Source organism: Passer domesticus, chromosome 3, assembly GCF_036417665.1.
Source record: "Passer domesticus isolate bPasDom1 chromosome 3, bPasDom1.hap1, whole genome shotgun sequence".
NCBI classification, from domain to species: Eukaryota; Metazoa; Chordata; class Aves; order Passeriformes; family Passeridae; genus Passer; species Passer domesticus.
Genome location: NC_087476.1, coordinates 55,654,685 through 55,663,494, shown reverse-complemented (window position 1 = coordinate 55,663,494; position 8,810 = coordinate 55,654,685). Strand labels below are relative to the sequence as shown.

General features: G+C 34.8%; 1 long non-coding RNA gene across 1 annotated transcript; it reads right to left on the bottom strand.

Moving 5' to 3' along the window:
* Positions 1–447: 447 nt before the first annotated feature.
* Positions 448–3,945, bottom strand: LOC135298265 (uncharacterized). Its single transcript, XR_010360275.1, has 3 exons — positions 3,825–3,945; positions 3,453–3,494; positions 448–536 (listed from the first exon to the last, which is right to left on the bottom strand). It is a non-coding gene; the product is annotated as an uncharacterized LOC135298265 (long non-coding RNA).
* Positions 3,946–8,810: the final 4,865 nt, after the last annotated feature.

The following is an 8,810-nucleotide window of genomic DNA, read 5'->3' as shown; positions in this document are numbered from 1 at the left end:
CTTGCTTGGCCATCATGCTGGTAAAAGGGTATGGTGTGACAGATCAAGGACTTTGGAGGCTACTACTAGTAATCAGTAATTACATAATCTCCAGACTATGAAGACAATGAAATCAGCCTCCCTGTATCTTTAGAAGGTGGTACCATGCAGCTGTTAACAGGAATCTATCAGATGACTTGCTCTCTGAAAAATCACAGCACTGACACAATTTCAAACCTGTCTAGGTTTGAAAACGTTGTCTTGAAAATTGTCAAGTTATGCCTATTAAAGAATATGTAAAATACAAAAACATTCAAGATGTGGTGTTATTGTACAGATGATTTCCAGGAAATCCAAGCAGAGAAACCAAACCAACAAAAATCACTTGTATCACATATTTTAATATGTCTTATTCTTTCCTTCTGCAGCTGGGTGGTTGTCTCACATAAATGCCAAGAAACGAATTACAGTATGTACTGTACCTGCAGCTTGTGTGTCCATTATATGTGCAGACGTTTTCCGGGAGTAGATAATTTTGGGCAGGAATTGGTTGCCAACTAAGAAAGGAGAGAAGGAAAAACAAAATAATGTCCCTTAGGTTGGGTGGTACTAGTAAGCAGAACATTATTGGTCTGGGCAGGCAACAGGATCTGGATTTGATGGTGTCACTGACATCTTCTATGAACATGGCACTGGAGAACTATTACAGGAACCACAAATTCAGCATGCATTTAGGATTAGGTCAAGGGATTGAGTAATCCTACAATGGTTGTTGTTATATAACTTGTAAAACTGTGCCCAGGGAACTGAGATGTAACTTAATACTACAGCAGCAATTCTTAACACTGTGACTGCCAAGGGTCAGTTGCTATTCCCATTAAAACCTTCTTTTTGCATCTAATTTAGAACCCAGACACTTCAACTCACAGCAGGGCAAAGTTTGGCATAGACACTATGATTTTTTTCCACTTTAAAGGCTTAAATTAATTAGATAACAATAAAAATATTATATAATTTTAGCTATTTTCATTAATTTAGACCAAGGTAATTCAAAACAGTGAAAGGAGTTTTATAGTTTTAGGCTTGTATTTTCCTGTCTTCACATGGGTTCAGTTTATGTCTCATATATCATTAAGTCACTCACTGTACTGGAAGCCTTTTCCTTTGCAGTCCATCTACTGTTCTGTTTAATATACATTTAATTTACATCCCATTTATTTATTTTTAATCTGAAACATTAGTTCTGGTTCTCAATACCTAATGGTGGAAAATTTGAAGAAGTTACTTTGCTTCATAAGACAAATTACTTTTTTTTCTTCTTTTTCAGTATATTTTCCACTCAGGTTATTTGTTTAGCAGTGTTAACAATTATTTCACAACAAGATTTTCCACTTGTAAATGTCATCTACCTAGAGATTTTTGCTATAGTGCCATCCAGTTGTAAAAATTCTAAAATACATGGAAAGGCTTAATTTGAGGACAAACTCAATTAAAAACATACTTCTTATAAATTGCTTTTTTTTTATCGCTTACATAGTTGGCATTTACTCAAGAGTAAAAACATGAACATGGCAATCTTGTGTAAAGTAGCATGTAAGAGAAGCTTTGTTTGATTAAGATCACGTAGCTGAATATATTAGACAACACTAAATTCAGGCAGATTATGCCTGGCCTGTGGTCCTGAGCAAAGCTGCATGATTGCAGGGCAAATCACTGGGGTGGGGCTCCACAGGTCATCCCCAAGTGAAGGCTGCCATGCCTTGTGGGCACACCACTCATATTTCGTGGTAACAGGTCTATCACAGTGTAACACAGTGGGAAATATAGAAGCTGAATTTTCATCCCTACCCCCATTACACCATTTCAGAAGATCAGATGTAGTCTAGGTAAAGGTTGAAGTGTGCTTTGTGCTACTCTTAAAATAGCTATGAGCCTGGACAAAAAAAAGCTAAAACCAAAGACATAACTCATTAATCCTGTTTTTTTGCTAATCTATGGAATTGCATGGAAAACACTTGTAACACATGGAAATGCAAAAATTCATCAGCCTAACACAAAGAAGTTGGACTTTTTTCCCCTTTCTCAGACAGCCTCATTAGGTTTAGTTGTACTTCTTCCAGGATGATTTTGTAGAATAGAGTTTAGAATCACACATACAATGTTTCAGCTGAGCTGACATGGCTAATTGGCTAGTTTTAGCTCTTGTCCTTGAGAATTATTAAAAACAAAATGAGCTTTGTAAACATGACTACTGAGCATTGAAGGGGGCAGATTATGTGATGCTGGAAGGTTAACCAAAATCAGATTATGGATGCTTCAGGTTTATATGAGTTGAAAAAATTTATAACCATTATCTTAACAAAAAAACATTATGAAGGATTACATTATGTAAATATAATTCTGTAATAGTCTTGTATTATCCATGCCTCTGCAAAATGTTTTATTAATCAGTTCATTCTTATTGTAACTATTTAACTGATGTGCATGTTTACACCTAATGTTTTCTGAATTTACAAAACAGGCATTCATAATATAAGAAACAAGTTTTGAGTTCTAGGTGGCAAACAGCATGGGGAAGTAAAATTAAGAAAATTAGTCAAAAGCTGTTGTAATCATTTGGCCCCAGGAGACATCTAAGTTGTTTTTTGTTCCTGTTTCAATTATTATAATATAATTGGAGATGACTTCATAGATCAAGTGTCACTAAGAAAGTCAAGTGTCACTAAGAAACTGCACATTTTATTTAGAATTGTAGGTTTCAAACCTTCCAGAAAGTCAATATTTATCAGGCACACTACATTTAATATTTTTGTTTTCCAAAGAGCCTAATCCATGATCCAAAACTGAGAACATAGTCAGTGCTCTATTCAGTCCACCTTTATCTGTAGCTGTGTGCATGGGTTCAAACTGCTGACTGCCAAAAGCAAGCCAGAACTAGAGTCTTGTTAACTTACTATTAAATGTCATTGGTTGCAGTTATTGACATACCCATGACCAAATTAAAATTTGGTGGTGGTATTGGTGGTTTTTGTGACTTTCAGTCTTAGAAATTAAGAATTTTCACGTGTTTTTAAACCTACTTTGTTGACAAAAGTGATCTAAGCCTATTCCATCTGCTTCATGGCCTTAATCAGGCTCACTCTCAAGTCTTTGCTCAGCCACAGAAATAGAAACAGCATTTTCTTTGATATCTAGGAAAATTTTGAAATTATCTATTTTTTCTAGAGGTAGCAAAAATATTTTTTAGAAGGATCAAGAATCTAAATTCATAAGCATCTTGAATTGCCTTCCTTTTGGTTTTCATTAGCTGTTCCATTTCCTGGATTCAAGCTGCATTTAAAATGCCAGAAAAAGGCCAAGCTAGAACCTAGTTCTGAGATTTCCAAGTGACCAGATGGAAGAACTACAAATCTCACCAAAGTGTCTGCTCATTGCCCAACCAGTTTTGCAGACTACCTCTTGCCAATACTTACCCAAACTCAGCTGAAATTCCATCTGAAGTCTTTGAAGTCCTTCTGGAAAAGCAATTAAAAAGAACGACTTGTTAATCACTCATTAACTCACAAGTATGTAACTTTATATTGTCACTTGTTGGAACTGTCAATACAGCTCTTTCTATTTTCTTTGGCATTAATGTTTTGACATTTAAAATTCTCAGAACCCAACATAAAGATCTAAATATGAATTACTGGGTTTTTTTCTCCTGGTGAAACAGTCACCTATTTTTTCCAGAATTGATTTTACTGTGTTTAGACTTAAAATAGTTTTGGTTCAGCCACCTTAAGTGGGAGCTGTCTTTGATTTTGCAGTACAGAACAGCAAGGACTTTTAGGAGATAGACTCACCACAGAAGCAGAAGATGTAAAGCCTATATAGAGTTGCCTTGGTCGAACTCCCTGTGACAAGTCACACTGAGAATAAAAGACATAGTTATGAAGAGCAGTAAGCCTTGAGAGCCCTTTTTTTGGCCTTGTTTTTAATAGATGTTATCTGATATCAGTCAAATATAAGAGGCGAGGGCAGGAAAAGAGGGTACAAGGATGAGTCACCAGGCAAACATTCCAGCCTTCCTGCCCATCAGAAGAATTCCTCTGAGGTCAGCCACAGAAATCTCCATCTGTATCAACAGCCCAAGAGAGAGCCAAGAGCATGTAGAACAGACCTGTAAATTGCAAATTGTTCCTTCTATAAATTGCAAGTTGTTCCTTTTGAGACATGTCAACACCTTCTCACACAAAGCACCTCAGCAGTTCTGGGAAAGACAAAAACATGGAAAGGAGTCCACAACTCGTGACAAGAGTTGTTAGAGCCAGCATCTTTTGCATGAAACAGTGAAAAGAGCAAGAATAATGAGCAGATGTGATGGTTGCTTCCAAAAATATGTGAAGTTATGTGGACTCTTATATTTGGCCTTTTTCATAATACAAGAAATATGGTGTGCCAGTGAAATTGAAAGGTAGCAGATGTGAAACAAATGGAAATGTTCTCAGAGATCCTGATTAACTTTAGGAACTCAATGACACTAGACATCACTGAGGTCAACAGTTTAGACCAAGGCAAGTAAAGAAAAAAAGTGAAAACCCTGGCAGCTACTCTCATGTCTAGCTGTAGGGATTCCCCACCCTGTAGAGTGCATCTGTTTCACTTGGTACTTGAGAGGAAACTGATTAAGAAGTTTCTCTCAATATAAGTAAAACAAGGTAATGTTTGCAGAATGGAATCTTCAATTAAGATTAAAAACTTGCTTTAAAAATTGTTATAAAAATTGAAAAACTCTCTGCAACAACTATTTTCAGCACTTTGCTATCAAAGATTCATTGGAAATAGCTATAATAAATTTTATTCTGATATCCTAGGGGTAGCCCTTATTTTAATGCTGTTGTATTTCAGGTAGGGGACCAATGCTTCTGTTGTGTCTTACATTAGGCTAGATTAACAAACTTGCTAACTGCACAGATACTTGCTAAAATTTTAAGAAAAAACAAGAACTGAAATCTATGTATAATGTTCCAGCTGTCTGCATGTTGAGGAAAAAAGTAAAAATTTAAATGAGCTCACCAAAAATAATGAAGTCTGGCTGAAAACCAGCTGGGCAAGAACAGAATTTAAAATCTGGATTTACTTTGAGTACTGAATCTGATTCCAGTAAAGCTTTAGTATGATTCCAGCAAAAATTCAATTTCCCTGCTGTTGTTTTCTCTGGGAACTACTTTTTAAAACCAGTTGTACCCATGCCATCCCTTCCAGAAAATGGTTTGAACTGGATATAAATAAGGAAAATATTTTGCCCACCATTTTCCTTTTTGAATATCCTGATAATTGGTGCAGATACTTCTGTCAAATACATCGCTTTGCTAAGATTGAGGAACAGATTGATTCAAGAAAGTCACATTAATATGATAAAGAGCAAATTTTTGATGTACACAGTACATGAAAGTGCAATTAAATACCCTTCAATAAATTAAAATCTTTTATTATTCAGTAGAAATTAGAGGGTAATATGAAATCTCCCAATAAATTGTGATGATGTAAGCAAACATAAATGTACCTTAAACAGAAAATCAAGAAAAGATTAGGGGGAAAGTATTCTTTTTAATGGCATGCTCTTGTAGCCAAAGGAGCAGTGTAATGAACCTTTCATTAATAATGATCAAAAACATGTTTGTGAAAAATCATTTGACACATTGTAGGTCAAATGACAAAGCCAACAAAGAGTACAGGAATAGATTTGCCAACCTGTGAAAATAGAAGAATGTTATTATAGTTTGTAAAGCAAGGACAAATGAGGAATTGAATAAATTACACACGCTGTAAGGGAAGAAAACCCTATACAGCAAATTGCTTTGAAATATAGAAATATTGTGACTTTCATCAAGTCAAAGAAACAGTGGTATGAAGTTGTCGCACAGCCAGTGGAACAGTCAGCTGTCCTTCTGAAAGCACAGCCACGTATGAGCTAAAGAATTAATTTTATTCCAGTCTAAATGAATGCCTGGTACAACATAAAATGCTGCAAAAAGAAGCTCTTTTGATAAATCACCATTACATGTTGTTTGTAGATTAGACCATATGTTCACACGAAGGAAAACATTGCCCAGAACTATTTCTAAATTGCTACCATTACATCAGCCCCCAGTTATAAAAATAATAGAGAACCTTTTTCAGATAAAGTCATTCCTAATTCAGCAGAAGGAAATGGATTGCACAAAAACATTATTGCAACAGAAAACAGGATTTTATTGCCCCCACAAGGTCTCGGGATATTAGCAGCGACTCAGTGAACGCAATCACACAACAAAAATGCAAGCAATGTATTTGCCAGGAAGCATCCCATTGACTTTGCTACCAAATTTGGAGACAACCTTGGAGCCAGAGCTGGAAAACTGAAAATAAGTAAATAAAAAGGAAACATCATTATTGAAAGGAAAAGAGATGAAAATTTGCAGCTTTTTAGAGACATTGAAAAAACTAAAGAGCACCACAAAATGATTCACAAAGCCTGAGAATGAGAAGGTTGCATTTGACAAATATATTTCAACATTTTAAAGAAAAAGATGCTATTTTAGAGAAAGAAGCCATGATGAAATAAAAACACATGATTATCTAAATACATTAAAGGGAAATTTACAACTTGATTTTTGGGATATTTTTTACAGAAAAATATCCCAAAAATACAATTGAAGAACTACAAAGATTGTATTATTGTCTTTGAGAAAGATGGGACACACCAAAGATATTGAGAAGTTTCTAAGTTACACTGATAAATATGATAGGCTATGGGTTACACAGTTTTGAATGAAAAGAGACCAACAGTGGGCTATTTTCAAGAAAACTACTTTTCATATCAATTTTTTATTTATTTTTTTCATAAAATTAATGTCACTTTAAACATAATTTGCATTTTTCCTTTAAAAATTTTAATAATTTTTAGAACATTAAACTAGTAACTGGAAAGGTAGTTTTCTTTTTTTTCATCATTTTTTGCCTGGAAGAAAATTGCAAAAGAATTTTGGAGCTGATTTTGGGAGCTATGTAAACAAATATTTCATCAAAAGTTACAGGAAAGTAAAAGGGATCATTTAAGCAGTAGGAAATTGGAGACAACTTTAAAACTTGCTGGGCAGACAAACAAGAGATGCGTTCTGCTCCCGAAATACTACTTTGCTCCCAGAGTTCAATAAGTCACATCATCATTCCGTGGTTACTTCTTCTCTCACCTTTTTCCTTTGTTCTGAAGAGAGATTATATGGTCTGAGACAGGATTTGATCCTTATGAATTTATATGACATGTCACAAAAAATCTCCAAAATCAAGTGCAGTCTAAAAGCAGCAGATCAATAAAGAGGGATAAAGACACATTTTAATATATTTAGATAAGCTAAATATCAGGTGTTCAATGAGAAACATTGAAATAATATATTTCCTTTTGCTGGCATCTTCAACTGCAGTTGTCCTCATAACAAATTTCTGAAATCCCTGTGGAACATGTAGAATACAGCCAGTAAGGAACTCAGTGTAAACACTCATTCATTTGTGAAAAACAGATGTGTTTCTCACAACTGGCATTTTAGAAGAATAACACCACACACCTAGCCATGAAGAGGAAGTTCTTCAGGATTTATCAAGACCGTGGGAAGAAGTAGCTTTTAGAGTAGAATGAGCTTCTGGACAGCAAGAGGCAAGAAGTTGGCTACTCCTGTGCTCATTGACAGTGACAGAATAGAAAATAACCAAAAGCTATTGGAAATACTTAATGTTAATACACAGGAAACCTTGAGAATTTTTGTAGTCTAATGCTTGTCTGAAGAATAATTCCATTTACTTTGTCATTTGGCTTCTCTGCCAAGTTTTTCTGAAGCCAGTCCAGAAAAGACAGGCTCACATGTAGCAGCACTTCTATCTGTGATTCTTGAACATGAAAGATCAAAAAAGAGCAAAGTTCTCTCATCAATAAAATCTTTCTTATTTATGGAATTCCTTCTTTGTTCCACAGGTATGACTCTGTGTGGTCATGGCTCATCATCAGAAAAAAAAAAAAAAGAAAAAAAAAGGACTTCTACTGAAAGAAAATAATATTTTTTCCCTCTCAGTAGGTGATTTTCTCTGAGGTCAGCCAGGTATGTGGGACTTTTTGTTTTTCCCACAGTATTGTGATTTGTTTCCTGTTGATAGGAAATGTTAACTTTTGTGGTAGGAATATAATTTGCTTTGGAAGTTGTAATATAACTAGTGTCCTAAGTCTTATTTTTTTTCAAATTAGCAAAAGTTTGGAATACCCCAGAAATAAAAGGCTGAAAAAAATTACAGAGAAAAGCATATTTACTACAATTTGGAATTCTTACCTAATTCTTTGTTAATTGGGTGCAGTGGTTATGACATTTGCAGTAATAGTATAGAGTCTACCGTACTTTTTTAACAGTAAATACTACTTTTAAAACCTTGCACAGAGTCTTAGTTTAGTTTTTGATGATAGGCTCTATAAACTAAAAGCATATTTAAAATACAGATACTACAAATATCAGTAAGCAATCCTGTTCAAATAAAATGAACAAAATTCTATCAATGGATATATCAAGACTTAATAATTTCTAGAGTAGAAAAACAATGATAATCCAGAGCCAGCCAACTACTGTCTGTCCTTGATGTTTATGTAACCAGCAACATTTATAAGAAAAGCTGCAGTCACATCTTAAAGCCTTTTAGTGGGAACAAGTCAAGAAAGTTTCTCAGGTGTTCCAGCCACACAATACTCTGAGAAGATCATTTCTGACAGCCTGGAAACACAAGCAGGAAGGTATTTATGAGATAATGGGATAGCTGCTGGGTTTTGT